The 21,703-nt window shown below is 51.1% G+C and overlaps 1 long non-coding RNA gene across 1 annotated transcript in view; it reads right to left on the bottom strand.

Moving 5' to 3' along the window:
- LOC134015442 (uncharacterized) overlaps positions 1 to 21,703 on the bottom strand; it is a 67,929-nt gene that overhangs the window by 17,687 nt on the left and 28,539 nt on the right. The window contains exon 2 of the long non-coding RNA XR_009929108.1: positions 11,502 to 11,549. This is a non-coding gene — a long non-coding RNA (uncharacterized LOC134015442). The remainder of the gene's footprint in view (positions 1 to 11,501; positions 11,550 to 21,703) is intronic.

Below are 21,703 nucleotides of genomic sequence, written 5' to 3' on the forward strand. Positions count from 1 at the left end.
TCTTGTGTGTGAACTGGGTGGGGGAGGTGTTTCCAGCTCTGTGGTGGAGCACTGGCTCTGCCTTCCTGTGGCCTGGCTGGCTGGAAGTCTCAGGAACTAGAGATAGAGAACAGCATCTGGCTGGAGACAAACTGTGAACTCATAGACGGGGCTGCAGTTGAGGTTGAGGCTGGGTCTGAGAATAGGACTGGGCGTGGGGGGCTGGGGTTGAGGCTGGGGGGCTGGGGTTGAGGCTGGGATTGAGGTTGAGGGGTTTACTGGCTGTCTGGCTGTCTGGGTCTGTGTGGTTTCTGGACTGTCTGGCTCGCTGGTTGATTACTGTTGAGTCATCATCTGCTTGTCTGTCTGACTTGTCTGGATTTCTGTTTGGCTTGCAGGCTTGTTGACTGACTGGCTGGCTAGTGCACTACTGAGTCACTGTCTGTCTGCCTGTCTACCTCCTGTCTGTCTGTCTGTCTGTCTGTCTGTCTGTCTGTCTGTCTACCTCCTGTCTGTCTGTTTGTCTACCTCCTATCTGTCTGTCTGTCTGTCTGTCTACCTCCTGTCTGTCTGTCTGTCTGTCTGTCTGTCTGTCTGTCTCTCTGCTGTCCAACCGTGTGTGAGCAAAGCAAGACCTGCCGGTTTCCTCTTCCTGTCCTGTCCTGTCCTGCTCTGCACATAGAGGTAGGAAAGAGCTGCAGCGTGTTCCCACTGACATCCTGGACCCGTTCCATGGCAGGGGAATCCTCAGCTGCGCCCAGCACACTGAAACAAGTCAACCCAATGTGCATTGTGTTCAAGATCATGATGCATTTTGGAATGTTGCTACCGTGAAGTTCAGTGTGTGCTTGGTGGACGGCCAGATGCACGTGTGTGTGAATATGCCTGTGTGCATGTTTGTGTGTGGTTTTTGTGTGTGTGTGTGCGTGAGTGTAGGGTCAGGACAGGGAAGGGCGTTGGCTAGCCAGCTAGGATTACCCTACTTTAAGTAGCTGTGGAATAGGACAAGCTGGCTGCACACACATGCATACAAACACACACACACACACACACACACAATTCCATACATGCACACATGCATACACAGGCACACACAAACATACAAACAAACAAGCAAACACATACATGCATAAACACTCACAAATACATGCAAAACACACACACACACACACCTGAGTGTGTGTGTGTGTGAACCTCCCCAACGCTGACACAGTTACCTGGACGGTCTTGATTATAGCCTGGGGCAGTAACCATGGACACCCAGTACTGGAGCGGTAACCATGGACACCCAGTAATCTAGGAGGTGAGCAACTGAGCCCTTCTCACCCAGGTGTGTGTGTGTGCACACCTGACCCAGCCAGCTCTCCTATTCTCCCTTTACAGGTATATTGTCTCCAGTGAGGACACAGTGTGACGTCAACACAGGAGCTTCCTGTCAGATTCGCTGAGTCACAATCCTAAACAGAATGACTCAGATTCGCTGAGTCACAATCCCTATCAGAACCAGAATCCAAATAGTTCTAATTCCGATTACAATTTTTGATTCAGATTCCAGCCTGTGGTCTTTCCTAGTGGAGGGTCTGTTAGACCTGCCTGCAGTCTCTCTTAGTGGAGAGTCTGTTAGACCTGCCTGCAGTCTCTCCTAGTGGAGAGTCTGTTAGACCTGCCTGCAGTCTCTCCTAGTGGAGAGTCTGTTAGACCTGCCTGCAGTCTCTCTTAGTGGAGAGTCTGTTAGACCTGCCTGCAGTCTCTCTTAGTGGAGGGTCTGTTAGACCTGCCTGCAGTCTCTCCTAGTGGAGAGTCTGTTAGACCTGCCTGCAGTCTCTCCTAGTGGAGAGTCTGTTAGACCTGCCTGCAGTCTCTCCTAGTGGAGAGTCTGTTAGACCTGCCTGCAGTCTCTCTTAGTGGAGAGTCTGTTAGACCTGCCTGCAGTCTCTCTTAGTGGAGGGTCTGTTAGACCTGCCTGCAGTCTCTCTTAGTGGAGGGTCTGTTAGACCTGCCTGCAGTCTCTCCTAGTGGAGAGTCTGTTAGACCTGCCTGCAGTCTCTCCTAGTGGAGAGTCTGTTAGACCTGCCTGCAGTCTCTCCTAGTGGAGAGTCTGTTAGACCTGCCTGCAGTCTCTCTTAGTGGAGAGTCTGTTAGACCTGCCTGCAGTCTCTCTTAGTGGAGGGTCTGTTAGACCTGCCTGCAGTCTCTCTTAGTGGAGAGTCTGTTAGACCTGCCTGCAGTCTCTCCTAGTGGAGAGTCTGTTAGACCTGCCTGCAGTCTCTCCTAGTGGAGAGTCTGTTAGACCTGCCTGCAGTCTCTCCTAGTGGAGAGTCTGTTAGACCTGCCTGCAGTCTCTCTTAGTGGAGGGTCTGTTAGACCTGCCTGCAGTCTCTCCTAGTGGAGAGTCTGTTAGACCTGCCTGCAGTCTCTCTTAGTGGAGGGTCTGTTAGACCTGCCTGCAGTCTCTCCTAGTGGAGAGTCTGTTAGACCTGCCTGCAGTCTCTCCTAGTGGAGAGTCTGTTAGACCTGCCTGCAGTCTCTCTTAGTGGAGGGTCTGTTAGACCTGCCTGCAGTCTCTCTTAGTGGAGAGTCTGTTAGACCTGCCTGCAGTCTCTCTTAGTGGAGGGTCTGTTAGACCTGCCTGCAGTCTCTCCTAGTGGAGAGTCTGTTAGACCTGCCTGCAGTCTCTCTTAGTGGAGAGTCTGTTAGACCTGCCTGCAGTCTCTCTTAGTGGAGGGTCTGTTAGACCTGCCTGCAGTCTCTCTTAGTGGAGGGTCTGTTAGACCTGCCTGCAGTCTCTCCTAGTGGAGAGTCTGTTAGACCTGCCTGCAGTCTCTCTTAGTGGATGGTCTGTTAGACCTGCCTACAGTCTCTCTTAGTGGAGGGTCTGTTAGACCTGCCTGCAGTCTCTCTTAGTGGAGAGTCTGTTAGACCTGCCTGCAGTCTCTCCTAGTGGAGAGTCTGTTAGACCTGCCTGCAGTCTCTCCTAGTGGAGGGTCTGTTAGACCTGCCTGCAGTCTCTCCTAGTGGAGAGTCTGTTAGACCTGCCTGCAGTCTCTCCTAGTGGAGAGTCTGTTAGACCTGCCTGCGGTCTCTCCTAGTGGAGAGTCTGTTAGACCTGCCTGCAGTCTCTCTTAGTGGAGAGTCTGTTAGATCAGCAGCTTGGTGTTGCTCAGAGCTTGCATCAGACGCTCAAATAAAGAACCACATCCCAACATGACACGGACACGCGTCTGAGATTTAAACGTTTGTAAATGTTATTCCTTCATCAGACCTTTATAATCCAAAGGAACGTGAGAATAATGCATCCAGATTACATTCGAGGTATAATCGTGTTCTCCACGCAGAAACGACCTCAACACTCCTTAACCGTCGAGAAAAACAAACATGCTAATTTGGAGCTGCTGGAAAACAAACATGGCCACCACAAACAAACATGGCCGCCACAAACAAACATGGCCACCACAAACAAACATGGCCGCCACAAACAAACTTTGGTTTGGATAATTTGTTTTTTTTTGCAGTGGATAAAAGTGTTCTGAAAGTTATTTGAAAGTACATTTTAAATGTTATCTGATTAGCTGGAAGGCTGTTGGACACAGGAAGTGTGGTTAGGGTTCTGATTGGCCGGCAGGCTGTTCTAGTTGAGATGACACTGGGGACCTGGTTACGTAATCTACTCTGAGGTGTCAACATGTGGGAGACCTTTAAATAGCGGCGGCCTTCAGAGGCTGGCCTCGGCCCCAACCCCAACCCCAACCCCGGCCGAGGCTACCAGGATAACAATGGAGGACAGCAGAGCCCTAGAAGGAGATTGTTACAATCCTGATAAGTGAACACCATCTCCCCTCTTCTCCCCCAGACACTGCCATTCCTGTCAGATACTCTAGTTTAGTAACAGGCCAGAACAGGATGCCTACGAGTCCTGTTGGGAGGAGGGGAGGGGGGGGTGCTGGGCCCCTCAGTGCTGCATAGTTGATCCTACCAGGAACACATGCCTCTAAACCACGCCAGGAATGTCCTCTCATACACAGGAAGGCAGACGGGCAGACAGACAAGCAGACTGACAGACAGGCTAGCAGACAGACAGGCAGACAGGCAGGCAGGCAGGCTAGCAGACAGACAGGCTAGCAGACAGACAGACAAGCAGACTGACAGGCAGGCAGGCAGGCAGACAGACACACACATCCACCTTCTCTTTTTAGCCTTGAACAACCTTGTTATGATTTCCTCTCTCTCCTCTGTTCTGATTGGCTCCGGGGCTGGAAGGGTAGTGGAGTTCAGATTAGAGACATGACAGTCGTCAAAGTGCTTTTCAGGGACAGACTAGGAGGCAGGGACAGACTAGGAGGCAGGGACAGACTAGGACAGCTATATCAACATGAGAGAGAGAGGGAGAGAAGAAGAGGGAGAGAGAGAGCGTGGGAGAGAGAGAGCCAGGTTACACAGTGTACCTAGACAGGCATGCAGACACTCAGACCCAGTCAGACACAGGAAGTTCAGCCATGTTTTGCAGCAGAAAGACAAATTCCACAGAAACAGGATGTCAACACATGTCACATGTCCAGAAGACCCCCTGGGACCCCTCTGTCCCCTGGTTTACATTTACCATTTAGTCATTTAGCAGATGCTCTTATCCAGAGCAACTGACAGTAAGTACAGAGACATTCCCTCCGAGGCAAGTAGGGTGAAGTGCCTTGCCCAAGGACACAACGTCATTGGGCACGGCCGTAATCAAACCGGCAACCGTCTGATTAATAGCCTGATTCCCTAACCGCTCAGCCACCGCTCCGCGCATACACACAAAAACCTACGCACATGCAAACAAACTTCCAAAAAGGAACACACAAACACACACATTCCGAACACACACCTGATTAGGAAGGAATGGCAAAACCGTGTTTGAAAAGTTAAAGTCAAATTTAAACTATGCCCCTAAACGTTCCCAAAAAGTCTGGAATTCAGGGACCATATCTGTATTATGCAAAGCATGCTCTGTGAAGCCCTGCAGCATGGTGTCAGGTCTCATTTGTGGACTCTGATCACATGTTCTACATCAACAGTTCCCAGATCACAATGTGTTGGACAGACTGTGACAACACAACACAAACAACACTGTGTACATGCGTGCACACGTGACTCCACAACTGTTATTTGCAACTTCAGAATGTGAAGCATGCCTGGACTTGAGGACCTTGGAGGGAAAATCTGCATTCAGCAGACAAACCTCAGAAGAAGAGAAACATGTTTTTCAGGGTTACTTTTTTTTTTTTGGGGGGGGGGGGGGGGGGGGGGAATGATGCAACGACCCTGTCTCACTTGCACATGTGATTCTGCCATAGCAACACACTTGCCCTACTGACACAGAGTAGAACATAGCAACAGGAAGACATTGGCCTCTCTCTCCTTCTCTCCTTCTATCTCTCTCTCTCTCTCTCTCTCTCTCTCTCTCTCTCTCTCTCTCTCTCTCTCTCTCTCTCTCTCCCCCTCTCTTCATCTCTCTGTCATGGGTCCAAAACAAACACACTGTTTATGTGGGTGCTCTGCCGTTAATGAAAACAAAAATAAGCTCTTTTTGTTTTGGTGGTGTTACTTAATCTGCAGAGGTGGGAAAGCGCATGTAGGAGAGCAGGGAGAGGGGGAGGGGCCAGGCTGGGGGCCGGGGTAAACCAGCCAATCAGAGAGTGGGATCGTGGTTTTCCACGCTGGTGTGTGGGTTGTTGCTGCGGGTAACAGTGATCTGATTGGCTGACTGAGCTCTTGCACAATTGGCTGAGTGTCCTTGTGTAAGGGTATTTTGATCAGTGCTTCCAGGGTGTTTATCAAATCCTCTGTTCTTTAACAACCTTGTTATGTTTCCCCTCTCCTCTCTTCTGATTGGTCCAGAGGCTTAAAGGGTAGTGGAGTTCAGAATAGAGACATAACTGTAGCCAACTCTGAGTGCTTTTCTTGGCTGTTTTATTTACCTAACGGTAAGTGTGGGACATGCATCTGCATGTGTGTGATCAGTGACCTTTGCACTTTGTAAAGATCTCTCTTGGAAGTCGCTTTGGATAAAAGCGTCTGCTAAATGCATAAATGTAAATGTAATGCATGCATGTGTGTGTGTGTGTGTCTCTGTGTGTGTCTCTGTGTGTGTGTGTGTGTCTGTGTGTGTGTCTGTGTGTGTGTGTCTGTGTGTGTGTGTGTGTGTGAGAGTGTGTGTGTGTGTGTGTGAGTGTGTGTGTGTGTTTGCACCCCCATGTACCCCTTCACTTCTTGACATGTGACTGCTATTGGCTTTCAACCCCCTCCTTCCTCTCTCCTCTATCTCCTCCTCTCTCTCCCTGCCCCCGTCTCTCTTTCCTAATCTGTTTATCCCTCTCTGGTTCACTAAGAAGTCCCACTGAGATGTTCCCAGAAGCCTCGGAGTTACCATAGGTTACTGAAGTTCCCATTGCGATGGCATGGTCGCATGATCACATCTCATCAACATGTTATCATGTTTCCGAGGCCTTGCTGTAGCAGTGGCCTACAAACCTGAGATCATAAACCACATGGTAATCCCACCAGCATAACACCTAATCCCAGGGCTGAGTGTCGTCCCTGCAGCATGGTGCATGCCGGGTTTGTTTACATCCAACACGCTCACTTCCTGATAGGGGCGGAGCCTCACCCGGCATTCCGCTGTTGCTTTGGATACAGGGCTGTCGCGTGAACTAATGGGCACAGGGGGATTATGACGAATGTTTGTGTGTTTGCGTATCTTGTTGATGGTGTGTGTGTGTGTGTGCGTGTGAATCAAACAGCATGTTGACAGAAGGTGATGTTTTAATCTTTTCATCCACAAAGGGAAACAATCAAATCAAAGAACACTACACTGCAGCCAATTAATATCCAGGTTATAATCTATAATCTACACACACACACGTGTTTGCAGCACATGCTTTTACACTTGATTGTTGTTATTCACCACAGAATTGTTATTCTCCTCAACACAGCTGTAACTGTTGTCAGTAGCTTGTTATGTTTCCCGCTCTTGTGATCACATGTGTTACGGTAAAGCTTGCTGTTAAAGAGCTCTGTGCTGTTAGCTTCTGTTTGCCTCCACTAAACACACATGGGACACAAGCTGCAAATTATTTACCTTCACAGAGAACAACGAGAGACATGCGGGAAGGTGACGTTTAGTGATTAATGACGACCGCGTTATACGTTGACAACACCAGACCCTCAAAACAAATGAAAACGTTCATCAGACAGAAGCGGATCCAGTCAATGAAACATGACTTAATAAAACATGACTTAATAAAACATGACATATCTTGTGTGAAGTTAAGGAGACGCTAACTAGACAACGTGGTTTGTTTAAACACGGCCTGTTTTCATCGATCAGTTGGTCTGCAGCGAGCAGGTGTAAACGTGTGTGTGTGTGTGTGTGAGTGTGTGTATTCATGCAAACAACTTCTTAGCCACACAGGAAGCACCTGCAAAAGAATTATACTATGACTGTGTGTGTGGTTGTGTGTGTGTGTTCATTTAGCCATATGTTTCTCTCATCTCTTTGTGTTCCCTCTCTCTCCTACTCCAATCCTCTCTCTCTCTCCCTCTCCTCCACTCTTGTCTCTCTCTAATCTGTCTAGCGTAGCTTGGAAGTGTGCCTCAGAGAGAGAGGGGCAGAGAGGAGGACCAGAGAGGGCTAATCTAATAAATCTTCTCAGTGTGAAGTGTGTGCGCACGAGTGAGAAGTGGAATCTTTGTTCCTCAGTCATCAGCCAGACGACCAGTTTCTCAAACAATGAGTTAAACAGCCAATCACAGGCCTCCTACTGTTCTTGCTGCAATCCTCAAATCTACCCGGCAACTACTCACTCCTGTCTGTCTGACGCAACTTACTGTGAGCAGGGAAGCAGTCAGTGTGTGTGTGTATGGTGTGTGTGTATGATGTATTTGTATGGTGTGTGTATGGTGTGTGTGTGTGTGTGTGTGTGTATGGTGGGTGTGCCAGTGTGTGTGCGTGTGTTTGTGCGTGAGAGACAGAGAGATAGGGTAACTAGAAATTACAAAGATCTTTGTGTTTATGTGCAAGTAGGGACTTAGAGAGGGCTGTGTGTTCATTAGACCCAGCAGTGAGAGGCATTAGCCACAATAGAGGGACTGTGTGAGTTTGTGAGTGAGTGATGAGTGTGTGTGTGTGTGTGGGTGTGTGTGGGCCGAGCGAGGCTGGGAGGAATGGAGATGGCGTTGTAGTTCTGACGTCTTTCTGAACAGAACTTCTGCCTGTGGCTTGAAGATTCACAGTGGGAGGACTACACTACGAGGGTCGATGTGTGTGCGTGTGCATGTGTGTACGTGCATGTGTGTGTGTGGGTGTGCGAGAGAGTGTGTGAGTGTGTCCTTCCAAACCAAAGTAGATTTTGTCTCCTAATTGAATTAAGGAGATGTTAAACCCTGACTCCCCCCCGCCCCCTCCGGCCATCCCTCCCTTTGTCTTTCCTTCATCGCCCACTTTCCTCAGACCCCTCCATCCCCCCCTCCATCCCTCCCAGGGATTTGTCACAGTCTTACTAACCCAGCACCCTCTGGGGTCCATGTGTGTATATGTGTGTATGTGTGTGTTGCCCCATTTCAGTTCTGCTAGACAACCAGACACTCGTGCCTGTGTGTGTGTGCATGTGTGTATGTGTCATCAAAAAGACTCAATCCTCTTCCCTGGCAGTGGTTCAGAATCTGCCAGGGTCTCTCTCTCTCACACACACACACATCCCTCAGGGTGTGTCTTTGATCTGATTCCCTCATAGAAAGCGTGGCAGGTGCTAGGCAGCCGTCAGGTGTGTGTGTGTGTGTGCAGCCATATGGCCCTGATGACCTCCCTTACACACCTAGCACACCTAACCACTCAAGCAAACACACACACTCTTTCTTTCAACCAGCCCCTTCGACACACACACACGCACACACCGGATTTACCGTAATTCTGCTCTCTGCACCTTTCATCACTCAGATACTAACCTGATCGCAAGAGCCAATCCGAAAACGTTTTGTTGAGCCACAGCCAATCAGTGTGTGGGTACTGTGAGCCACTAAGAGAGAGGCAGAGTTTTAACCAATAGGAAAGAGAGTCAGATTCCCTCTCAGCCAGAGATAGAGACTAACCAGTCAGATTGTAGTCTGGAAGGTACATCTTTGCTGCTATATATCTGCTTTGAAGACTTGCGTGTGTGTGCTTGCATCAATGTGTGTGTGTGCATGAGTGCATGTATCAACGTGTGTGTGTAACAAGTTGTGTAACAGGTCTCAGGGGAGACAATGGGAGACAGACACGTGCTGCCAACTGTTGCAGAAACACGGCTGACATGAAACCACTTTATAGACCCCCCCAGACCTCGGCACACTCCACACACACACACACACACACACACCAGCCCCTGCCCCGATTCCATTGTCCCTATTAAATGAGATTAGGGAAGCGTAAAGTGTGTGTGTTCTCTCTGCGTGTGTGCGTGTGTGAGTGTGGTTGTGCATCTACATAGGTTCCTCTATATGGTGTGTGATTTCTATGTATGTGTGTGTGTCTACATGTGTGTATATATGTTTGTGTATGTGCATCTGTAGACTGAGGTTTCTCTACATGGTGTGTGCGTGTGTGTGTGTGAGTGTGTGTGTGTGTAACAGAGAGAGGGGACAGCTGGCTCCCTCCAGTGTGTCCAGCAGCTGCCTGGGTGCAGATTACAGACGAGAGGCGCGTGGCCCTCTGGAGACACAACGGATGAATACAAGTTTAGTCTCTCCCCCCCTCTCTCCCCCCCCTCCTCCCTCTACCCCTCTCTCTCCCCCCCTCTCTACCCCCCCTCCACCCTCTACCCCTCTCTCTCTCACTCTCTGTCCTCATTAACCTGCAAGTTAAAGTCTGCCTCTCTCTCTCAGGCCCACACCTCGTAAATATGAGACGTTTAAGAGAGAGAGAGATAAAGAGAGAGATAAAGAGAGATATAAAGAGAGAGATAAAGAGAGATGAGAGAGAGATACAGAGAGAGAGAGATAAAGAGAGAGATAAAGAGAGATGAGAGAGAGATACAGAGAGAGATAAAGAGAGAGATAAAGAGAGATGAGAGAGAGATACAGAGAGAGATAAATAGAGAGAGATAAAGAGAGGGAGAGGAGGACAGAGACACTTGGTACCCCAGTAGGATGTGTAAAGCTTCATGCAGTCTTAAGCAGCTGTCAGCCTGCATATGAACAGCACACCACAACGAGCCAATCAGGAAGCTGCAGGAGGAGGCTTTCCCTCCTGAGGAGCACTTCACCTGCTCGGTGTCCTACTGCATGTCTCTTAACAGCCCCCTAATCCTCACACAGGCCTCCCTCCCTCACAGGCCTCCCTCACAGGCCTCCCTCACAGGCCTCCCTCCCTCACAGGCCTCCCTCCCTCACAGGCCTCCCTCACAGGCCTCCCTCACAGGCCTCCCTCACAGGCCTCCCTCCCTCACAGGCCTCCCTCACAGGCCTCCCTCCCTCACAGGCCTCCCTCCCCTCACAGGCCTCCCTCACAGGCCTCCCTCCCTCACAGGCCTCCCTCCCTCACAGGCCTCCCTCCCTCACAGGCCTCCCTCACAGGCCTCCCTCACAGGCCTCCCTCCCTCACAGGCCTCCCTCCCTCACAGGCCTCCCTCACAGGCCTCCCTCACAGGCCTCCCTCCCCTCACAGGCCTCCCTCCCTCACAGGCCTCCCTCACAGGCCTCCCTCACAGGCCTCCCTCCCTCACAGGCCTCCCTCCCTCACAGGCCTCCCTCCCTCAGAGGCCTCCCTCACAGGCCTCCCTCACAGGCCTCCCTCACAGGCCTCCCTCACAGGCCTCCCTCCCTCACAGGCCTCCCTCCCTCACAGGCCTCCCTCACAGGCCTCCCTCAGAGGCCTCCCTCCCTCACAGGCCTCCCTCACAGGCCTCCCTCCCTCACAGGCCTCCCTCACAGGCCTCCCTCACAGGCCTCCCTCCCTCACAGGCCTCCCTCACAAGCCTCCCTCCCTCACAGGCCTCCCTCCCTCACAGGCCTCCCTCACAGGCCTCCCTCCCTCACAGGCCTCCCTCACAGGCCTCCCTCCCTCACAGGCCTCCCTCCCCTCTCAGGCACCGCAGCGTCCCACGCTCAACACACTCCAGCGCACCCAAACATGTCAAATCAAGTGAGCCTGAAGGTTAAAAGCATGAGTCACAAGTTTACAACGGAGCGATGATGGAACTGACGAGGAGAGCTCGTACAAGGAGGGGAGGTCGTTTGAGACGGTGATGGAGATTTCTAAGAATCAGTGTGTGAAACATGGAGACAGCAGGTCAGCGTGAGGTCCCGGGAGGAGAGAGCCCGAGGTGTCCATGACTCAAGATTATGAGCTCTCTGGCAACTCAGAGATTGAAGTTCTCCATCTCTCTCCTCCTCCTCCCTCTTTTCTTCTCTCTCCTCCTCCTCCCTCTCTCTCCTCCCTCCTCCCAAGCCACCCACCACGTCCCTCCACCTCCTCCTCCCTCTCTCACCTCCTCCACGAACTGCGTACCTACCTTCAACCACCTCTCTCCTCCTCTTCATCCTCCGAGTACCACCTTTATCTCTCCTCCTCTTCATCCTCCGAGTACCACCTTTATCTCTCCTCCTCTTCATCCTCCGAGTACCACCTTTATCTCTCCTCCTCTTGAAGCAGATTCATCTCCAAGCTTTAGTCAGAATCCTGCATTGGCATGGCAACGTATCCATCGTTTCCACTGAAAGGAAACAGGGAAAACGTTTTCTGCATGTAAACGACAACAATCCACTGCTAACAGTTAGGAAGCTAGTTGTTTAGCACTGACTGGTAGGTGTTTAGCACTGACGGCTAACAGATAAGGAGCTAGCTGTTTAGCACTGACGGCTAATAGATAAGGAGCTAGCTGTTAAACACTGACGGCTAACAAATAAGGAGCTAGCTGTTTAGCACTGACGGCTAACAGATAAGGAGCTAGCTGTTTAGCACTGACGGCTAACAGATAAGGAGCTAGCTGTTAAACACTGACGGCTAACAGATAAGGAGCTAGCTGTTAAACACTGACGGCTAACAGATAAGGAGCTAGCTGTTTAGCACTGACGGCTAACAGATAAGGAGCTAGCTGTTAAACACTGACGGCTAACAGATAAGGAGCTAGCTGTTAAACACTGACGGCTAACAGATAAGGAGCTAGCTGTTAAACACTGACGGCTAACAGATAAGGAGCTAGCTGTTAAACACTGACGGCTAACAGATAAGGAGCTAGGTGTTTGTTTATTGTCGTGCGTCCAGAGATAAGGACAATGTTTGCCCTCTGGGGCTGTAATCAAAGCGACCAAAATATTTGACATACGTTTTAGATGCTTCCGCCAGAGCATGTGACCAGAAGTTATGAAACTCAAACACAGGCACACAATCTTCAGAAGAATTTTAATTAAGAGCTCTGATTTAATGAAGAGGTTTTGATATTGTAGACAAATACAATAATTATGTGCCACGTGAGGTCATTAGAATAAACCCAAAAATATCTGTATTTTGTTGTCCCACTCTTTAAGAATGAACTACCCCTACGAAAAAGAAGTATACTTCAAGTTTAATTTGTAAGTATACTTAAGGATAAAAAGTATACTATTATCATGGTACTTAAAGTATACTAGCAGTGTACTTATTTATATACTATTTTTGTAAAAAGTAAACTGAGTTGGCCCACTTTTTAGGTCATTTAGTACACTTTAAAGTACACTTATAGTGTATTTGAGGTTTACTTTTGAATAATGTAAAGTAGCCTGTGTATTGCACTTTTAGTTTATGAAGTATACTTCCTAAAGTACTTCAAAGTATACCTTTGAATACTCTAAACTAACCTGTGTCGTGCACTTTCAGTTCATGAAGTATACTTCCTAAAGCACCTCAAAGTAAACTTTGGAATACTTTCAAGTGCACTTTCAATTAATGTAAGTACTTCAAGAAGTAAACTTAATAAATGTCCATTTACTATGATTTACTAATATATTTAAATGTTTAGGGGCCCCTCAAACTCCGCCGATCTTGCGTCACTTGACGAGAACGGGGGCCCTCGCCAAGTGACACAGCAGATTATTAGCTGAAAGAAGCTAATTACTGTGTATGCACTCATGTCGTAGAAATCCAGCTCTTCTGATCAAACGTAACAGTCATTTAACTCATGGTTACAATGGTAAACCAGCACAACAATGACAATTACCATGTAACAAAACACTACATTCTAAGCAGACACATTTAAAAAACGACATTCATTAAGTTACATTTGTATTTCGAACAAACGGCAAACTTATCAGCAAATTTTAACAGTATTTACCGCCTTGCATCATGGGCATCATTAATACTCCAATTGATAATTATAAGTATAAGAGTATAGGGCTTCAAAATGTTTTGGCAGTAATTAACGTTAAAGCTTCAGTACCAAAAAAGATTCAATGTGCAATGGATAATAGATTTTCCTAGACATGAATAATTAGAATATACAAGATGGATCTAAATTTTGTTTACCTGTAATGTACTTGTAAAAGTAAATGTAAAAGTATTTTGACTGTTTTTGCTGTTTAATAATAGAAAACGTACATCCTACTCCAGAAGAAATGTATACCATTTTCTGTTTTGAAGCATACTTCTTAAAAGTATATCAAAAGTGAACTATTTGCTAAGTATACTTCTTAAAAGTATATCAAAAGTGAACAATTTTCTAAGCATACTTCTTAAAAGTATATCAAAAGTGAACTAAAAGTGTACTATCCATATTTTAGTAGACTTATAGTATACTTTAATATACTTCTTTTTTGTAAGGGTAGCCAAGCCTAGACTTTGACAATTCAATATTACTGTAGCTAAATGAAGTCTGTTTATAGACTATAAGAAATACTGCTGGAAACATGTACACTTCTGATCCTTGATGTCGTGTTTAAAGAGCTCTTGTGCTTGTGGCACTATTCGGAAACTAAACTCTCCACAAACGATTAGCTAGGAAACGCCAGGGCAAACAGGATGGGGAGTTGTTTAATGTCAATCTACATTAGGGCTGTTTAAATTCTGAGTGTAACAACATTAGCATCCATTACATTTATTATGTTTGGATTGTTTCTGGTCTTGTCACCTGGGTTAACCCCTACTGTGTCGGGAACTGGGTGTTTGTGTGTGTCTGCGAGTGTGTGTCTGTGTGTGTCTGTGTGTGTGTGTGTCTGTGCATTTAAAATGAAAGTTAAAGTAAAATTGAACTGAAGAACCAGCAGGTTCCTCTGAGGACGGGTCCACAGAGTGTCTGCCAAACACAGACTGGTCTTCCCTTCTTCTGTTATACCTGAACAAAACACACACTGCTGCTGTGTGCGTCTCTCTCTCTCTCTCTCTCTCTCTCTCTCTCTCTCTCTCTCTCTCTCTCTCTCTCTCTCTCTCTCTCACACACACACACACACTCTCCTCAGCTGCCCACATGAAAAGCTTATGAAGAACATGAAAGGCCTGAGAAACAAACAGCTGCATATGAACTGTATAAACACACACGCACACACACACATGCAGTTCCTATGAAGCTGACAGGCTGCTGTGTTTACTATGACTAGCGGCAGCAAGCTAAGCACACTATAAACCTTTCAACCGTAAAACCCCTGCAAGAGACAGGTGTGTGTGTGTGTGTGTTGCAGTGTAAACAGCAGCGTAGGGCCAGCTGTGCCTCTCTACAGTGTGAAACCTGAAGTTAAACCTTTGTCACGTTCCACAGTTATACAAGGCTTGTATTGACCCATAGACTGAGTCACTTAAGGACTGTGGTGCAGCATTAACCTGACCCACATCTACCGTGTTGCCTGAGACATGCCAAGTGAATTCCATGGTTTCCAGTCCACCTCGGTGATCCTCACCCTACTGTGTGAGCAGATCTCTGCACCCAACACATGCCTGACAGTGTGTGTGTGTGGGGATGGAAGTGTGTGTGTGAGTGTGTGTGTGTGTGTGAGAGGAGGGAGGGTGTGTGTGTGTGTGTGTGTGTGTGTGTGTGTGTGTGTGAGTGCATGTCTGTGTCTATGCATTGTGTGTCTTTTTAATCATAAGAAAATGTTACAAAATTCCTTTTGCACACTTCCTGTTAATCGTCATAAAAGAAATGGATTCCACAGGAGGTATCAATATGACGGTAGATGTTCCAGAAGGTTCTGATACTGAAGTGATGAAGAAGCTCCATGTCTCAGCAATGGGGGGAGACACACTTTCACCAACCTGGCAACACACTCTCACATCAACCTGGCAACACACTCTCACATGAACCTGGCAACACACTCTCACATCAACCTGGCAACACACTTGGGAGTTTCCAGAGACAAGGGGAGAGAGACAGACAGAAATAGAAAGAGGGAGAGAGAGAGGGACAGAGAGAGAAACAGAAAAAGGGAGAGAGGAAGGAAGAGAGACAGAGAGAAACAGAAAGAGGGAGAGAGAGACAGAGAGAGAGAGAGAACCAGACAGACAGGAGGTCAGTGGGAGGTCAGAGAGAGGTCAGAGGTCAGATGAACACCCTGGTGTGACACGAGGCTGGGTGTTCTTCTCTAGGGAGCAGGACTTCCAAGAGCTACCGGTGACCTGGCCCCCCAGGGGCAGCCCCCCCAGCCCAGTCTGTGTGGAGAAAGAGAGAGAGAGAGTGGCAGAGAGAGAGGGGAGAGAGAGAGTGGCAAAGAGAGAGGGGAGAGAGTGGCAGAGAGAGAGAGAGAGGGAGAGTGGCAAAGAGAGAGGGGAGAGAGTGGCAGAGAGAGAGGGGAGAGAGAGAGTGGCAAAGAGAGAGGGGAGAGAGTGGCAGAGAGAGAGAGAGAGAGAGGGAGAGGGGAGAGAGTGGCAGAGAGAGAGAGAGTGGCAGAGAGAGAGAGAGAGGAAAGAGAGAGTGGCAGAGAGAGAGGGGAGAGAGTGGCAGAGAGAGATAGGGGAGAGAGTGGCAGAGAGAGAGAGAGTGGCAGAGAGAGAGAGAGGGGGAGAGAGAGAGTGGCAGAGAGAGAGAGAGTGGCAGAGAGAGAGAGAGGGGGAGAGAGAGAGTGGCAGAGAGAGAGAGAGGGGGGGGGGAGAGGAGGTGGGAAATTCTGCTCCTCTCTGTTACTGTTGTCCCAGTCTGCAAGATTGCAATCCAGTAGGGTAGCTGTAGTAGTGTGGTGTGTGTAGTGCCAGGAAGGTTGGCCCTGTTTGAGCTGAGTTCCAGGGAGATCACAGAGTGCAGCTGGAAAGTCCAGCCTGACTCACCCTGTAGGCAGTTCATACTCTCAGAGACAACAACCAGAGGAGAGAGAGAGAGAGAGGGAGGGGGAGAGAAAGAGAGAGAGAAAGACAGAGAAAGACAGAGGGAGAGAGATCATGCAGTCTGAACAAAAAAAAAGACAAGACTGTAAAAAGATGTCTGAGATAGAGAGGGAGAGAGAGAGAAAGAGAGAGGGAGGGAGAGAGAGGGAGACAGACCTGTAGAGATCCCAGAAGGTCTTTGATCATGTTACATGGAGATTTTACTTTGTGAAGGAGATGAGAGAGACAGACTAAACTGATCTGTTCACAGTTCTTCTATCTGTGTGTGTGTGTGTGTGTGTGTGTGTGTGTGTGTGTGTGTGTGTGTGTGTGTGTGTGTGGAAACGTTGAAAGATGAGGCTTCCTGGTCACAATAAGGAAGAGGGTGTGGAGACACAAACAGAGCTGGGCTCATCCCCTCCCCTCCCTCTCCTCCCCTCCCCTCTCCTCCCCTCCCCTCCCCTCCCCTCCCCTCCCCTCCCCTCCCCTCCCCTCCCCTCCCCTCCCCCTCCTTCATAAGCATGTTTAACCTGAGTGAGGGGGAGGAGGGGTAACCACATCTAACACTACAGGCGACTCTCTCCCTCTCTCTCCCCCACCTCTCTCCCTCCCCCTCTCTCCCCCCTCTCTCTCCCCCCTCCTCCCTCCCCTCCCCTCTCTCCTCTCTCTCCCCCCTCCTCTCTCTCTGTGTTACTGAGTCAGCTGAGTATACAGGCTGACAGTCTCTCTAACTGCTCCTTACTGCTGCAGCCTGAACACACACACACACACACAGTAAAGGCTTGTCAGTTCACAGAGCCCTAAACACAATGTTATTATGACAGAAACAGCCCCTCAGCAGAGTAGCCATGTGTAGAAGGCACATTAGCTGCAACTTTGTTTTTAGGGTCAATCCTGCGCGCTTATTGGTTACACACAATTGATGAGGTCACCGCGTGCGGCCTGTTGGAATGTTCCGTGGCGAGAGTTTGGAACCCGGCAACCTTTTAGAATGCTTACGATGCCCGGTGCTAGTTTTCACACCGTAAAGCAGTAATGAGTGTCGTAAAGTGGTGGAAAGTTTGCTGAGTGCGTGGGAATGTCTGGGAATATGATCTCACATGGGAGAGAACATAGCACACATTTTCGCACCCAGTCTGGCTGCTAACCACCAGAGAGGGAGGGACATAGCACCACATGTGACCCTCCTGTCTGACTGGACAGGTAGCATCACATGTGACCCTCCTGTCTGACTGGACAGGTAGCATCACATGTGGGCCGTTACGCCAGTTCTCTGGTTACCGGCTGCTTGCCGGCTGCAGGCGACAGCTGTCCCCACTGCCAGGCTCCTGTTCTCCCAGGCCCTGCTACTGTCAGGGTCCCCTCTCTCCCCCCTCTCTCCCCCCTCTCTCCCCCCTCTCTCCCCCCTCTCTCCCTGTGTGTGCTGTATGTCTGTGTGTGGGAGTGTGTGAGTGTGTGTATTTGAGAAAGTGACCCTATACCGTGTTAACCTCCAATGTGCTTTGTGAGCTCAGTATCAAAGAACTCTGACAACACAGACCTCTTCCTCCACATCACCTGAGCTCTTTCAATCGACACCAAGTCTAAAACCACAGCCCCGATCAGGAGAAACGACACACAATCCACTCAGATCTAACGGACCAGCTCTCCCTCTCCCCACAGCCCCCCCCCCCCATGGAAGCTTCCCCACTGCGCTCTGGGGAGGGGGGCTCTGGGGAGGGGGGCTCTGGGGAGGGGGGCTCTGGGGAGGGGGGCTCTGGGGAGGGGGGCTATGGGGAGGGGGGCTCTGGGGAGGGAGGCTCTGGGGAGGGGGGCTCTGGGGAGGGGGGCTCTGGGGAGGGGGGCTCTGGGGAGGGGGGCTCTGGGGAGGGGGGCTATGGGGAGGGGGGCTCTGGGGAGGGAGGCTCTGGGGAGGGGGGCTCTGGGGAGGGGGGCTCTGGGGAGGGAGGCTCTGGGGAGGGGGGCTCTGGGGAGGGGGGGCTCTGGGGAGGGAGGCTCTGGGGAGGGAGGCTCTGGGGCTCTGGGGAGGGGGGCTCTGGGGAGGGAGGCTCTGGGGAGGGAGGCTCTGGGGAGGGGGGCTCTGGGGAGGGGGGCTCTGGGGAGGGGGGCTCTGGGGAGGGGGGTTCTGGGGAGGGAGGCTCTGGGGAGGGGGGCTATGGGGAGGGAGGCTCTGGGGAGGGGGGCTCTGGGGAGGGAGGCTCTGGGGAGGGGGGCTCTGGGGAGGGGGGCTCTGGGGAGGGGGGCTCTGGGGAGGGAGGCTCTAGGGAGGGAGGCTCTGGGGAGGGGGACTCTGGGGAGGGGGGCTCTGGGGAGGGAGGCTCTGGGGAGGGAGGCTCTGGGGAGGGGGGCTCTGGGGAGGGGGGCTCTGGGGAGGGGGGCTCTGGGGAGGGAGGCTCTGGGGAGGGAGGCTCTGGGGAGGGGGGCTCTGGGGAGGGGGGCTCTGGGGAGGGAGGCTCTAGGGAGGGAGGCTCTGGGGAGGGGGGCTCTGGGGAGGGGGGCTATGGGGAGGGGGGCTCTGGGGAGGGAGGCTCTGGGGAGGGGGGCTCTGGGGAGGGAGGCTCTGGGGAGGGAGGCTCTGGGGAGGGGGGCTCTGGGGAGGGAGGCTCTGGGGAGGGGGGCTCTGGGGAGGGGGGCTCTGGGGAGGGAGGCTCTGGGGAGGGAGGCTCTGGGGAGGGGGGCTCTGGGGAGGGAGGCTCTGGGGAGGGGGGCTCTGGGGAGGGGGGCTCTGGGGAGGGGGGCTCTGGGGAGGGGGGCTCTGGGGAGGGAGGCTCTGGGGAGGGGGGCTCTGGGGAGGGGGGCTCTGGGGAGGGAGGCTCTGGGGAGGGGGGCTCTGGGGAGGGGGGCTCTGGGGAGGGAGGCTCTGGGGAGGGGGGCTCTGGGGAGGGGGGCTCTGGGGAGGGGGGCTCTGGGGAGGGAGGCTCTGGGGAGGGGGGCTCTGGGGAGGGAGGCTCTGGGGAGGGAGGCTCTGGGGAGGGGGGCTCTGGGGAGGGAGGCTCTGGGGAGGGGGGCTCTGGGGAGGGGGGCTATGGGGAGGGGGGCTCTGGGGAGGGAGGCTCTGGGGAGGGGGGCTCTGGGGAGGGGGGCTCTGGGGAGGGAGGCTCTAGGGAGGGAGGCTCTGGGGAGGGGGGGCTCTGGGGAGGGGGGCTATGCATACTTAAAAGACATCACTAATCTGTCCTGTTTCACAGGCGTGCGATGGAGCACACGGCTGCGTAGCCCCGCCTGGGGCTTCTCTCCAAAACCAGAGCTAATCTTTAGCATTTGCATAAAGGTCCTGGTGACCCAACGCCCATTCACCAGCTATGTTAGCCTCCAGGCTATTAGCTAGCATGTTATTAGCTAGCATGTTGCTGTAGGGTATTAGCTAGCATGTTATTAGCTAGCATGTTGCTGTAGGGTATTAGCTAGCATGTTGCTGTAGGTTCACACTATACTGGTCACTGTGGTCATTTTGGTCTCACATGTTTGGCAAAATGATTTTAATATAAAATGTGATGAGTAGTTTATGTTCACACACATCAACAGTAAACATCCTAGATCCATGAAGTGGAAGTCCGGTCTATCTCAGCCCTGGTAACCCCCCCTGGTAACCCCCCCTGGTAACCCGCCCTGGTAACCCCCCCTGGTAACCCCCCCTGGTTACCCCCCCTTCCCCTCACCTGTTCCAGCTCTGTGATTCATAGAGAGAGAGGGAGGAAGAGGGTGTTCCACACCTCGCTCGACCACACCTTGCTCGACCACACCTCGTTCCCTCTGAATAGCCATATCTCAGGAGGAGCCTCGCTCACATCCTCCTGAGATATGGCTATTCAGAGGGAACGAGGTGTGGTCGAGGCTTATTAATAGAGGAGACACACACACACAGCCAAACATGCCCCCACAAAACACACACACAGACACACCACAAACACACACACACACCTCACACATACACACGCCTCACACAAACACACCCCCACCACACAGCTAAGCTGAGCTGAGGAATCTCACAGGTAACTGTCATATTTCAATGACTCATTGGTTCCCAAAACGGCTCCATGTCCAGAGATGAGGGCGGAGCTATTCTGGGCGGCGAGGAGGACCAGGAATAGAAGCAGTTTGTGTCGCTTCTCGTTTTCCTGGTGTGCGGGGGCGGATGTTGTTCATGCTGTTGATAAGGGACTGCGTTCAGTCACTTGCTGTTCCGAGGGGATAGGAGAGGAGGAGAAGAAGTTAGGAGAGGAGGAGACGAGAGGAGGAGGGGAGAGGAAGTTAGGAGAGGAGAGGAGGAGAGGAAGTTAGGAGAGGAGAAGAGGAGAGGAGGAGAGGAGAGGAGGGGAGAGGAAGTTTGGCAGGGGTCTGGCTCTCTGACACTGAGGACACACACACACACACACACACACACAGGCTCTCTGACACTGAGGACACACACACACAGGCTCTCTGACACTGAGGACACACACACACACACAGGCTCTCTGACACTGAGGACACACACACACACAGGCTCTCTGACACTGAGGACACACACACACACACACACACACACACAGGCTCTCTGACACTGAGGACACACACACACACAGGCTCTCTGACACTGAGGACACACACACACACACACAGGCTCTCTGACACTGAGGGTGTGGGGCTCACACGCAGGAACACACACACACACTGGAACACACACACTGGAACACACACACTGGCACACACACGCCGTGTGTGGGTTCTCTCTACCCTCCTCTCCTCTCTCTACCCTCCTCTCCTCTCTCTACCCTCCTCTCCTCTCTCTACCCCCTCATGGTCACAGCAGGTCTATCTGCCTGAAGGGTTCAGATGTTTTCATGACGTACAGAGGGGCTGAGTGTGTGTGTGTGAGAGTGTGTGTGAGATCTCATCATCCACAGTTCCAAGGCAACGTGAGATTTACTTACTGTAATACAGAGCACAACACACGTACACACACACACACACACGCACACACACACACACACACACACAGTTACTCTCCTCTGGGGTGTTCCACAGATGTGTGATTATACTCTGCGCGTGTGTGTGTGTTTAACGCTAACTGTTGCCTTTTGTTAAATCCGCACAAGGCTCTTTGTGTAAGCGTAGGTTTATAGTGGTAGACCGTCAGACTGGATTTAATAGGGCTGCATGTGTGCGTGTTTCTGTGTGTACAAAGAGCATGTATGCAAAATATATGCAAATAGCTCAGGAATGTCCACTTAGATTAGTGTGTAGTGGGTAGTGTGTAAGTGCTGAGTGCGATAAACTCACACAAACACATATGAGTTGGGGTCACACACTGTGACACGACCACAACACAGGGTCCTTCTATAGGCCCCCCCCCCTTTTCTCTCTCTCTCTCTCTCTCTCTCTCTCTCTCTCTCTCTCTCTCTCTCTCTCTCTCTCTCTCTCTCCCTCCCACCCTCTCTCTCTCTCCCTCTCTCTCTCCCTCCCACCCTCTCT

Source organism: Osmerus eperlanus, chromosome 28, assembly GCF_963692335.1.
Source record: "Osmerus eperlanus chromosome 28, fOsmEpe2.1, whole genome shotgun sequence".
NCBI lineage: Eukaryota > Metazoa > Chordata > Actinopteri > Osmeriformes > Osmeridae > Osmerus > Osmerus eperlanus.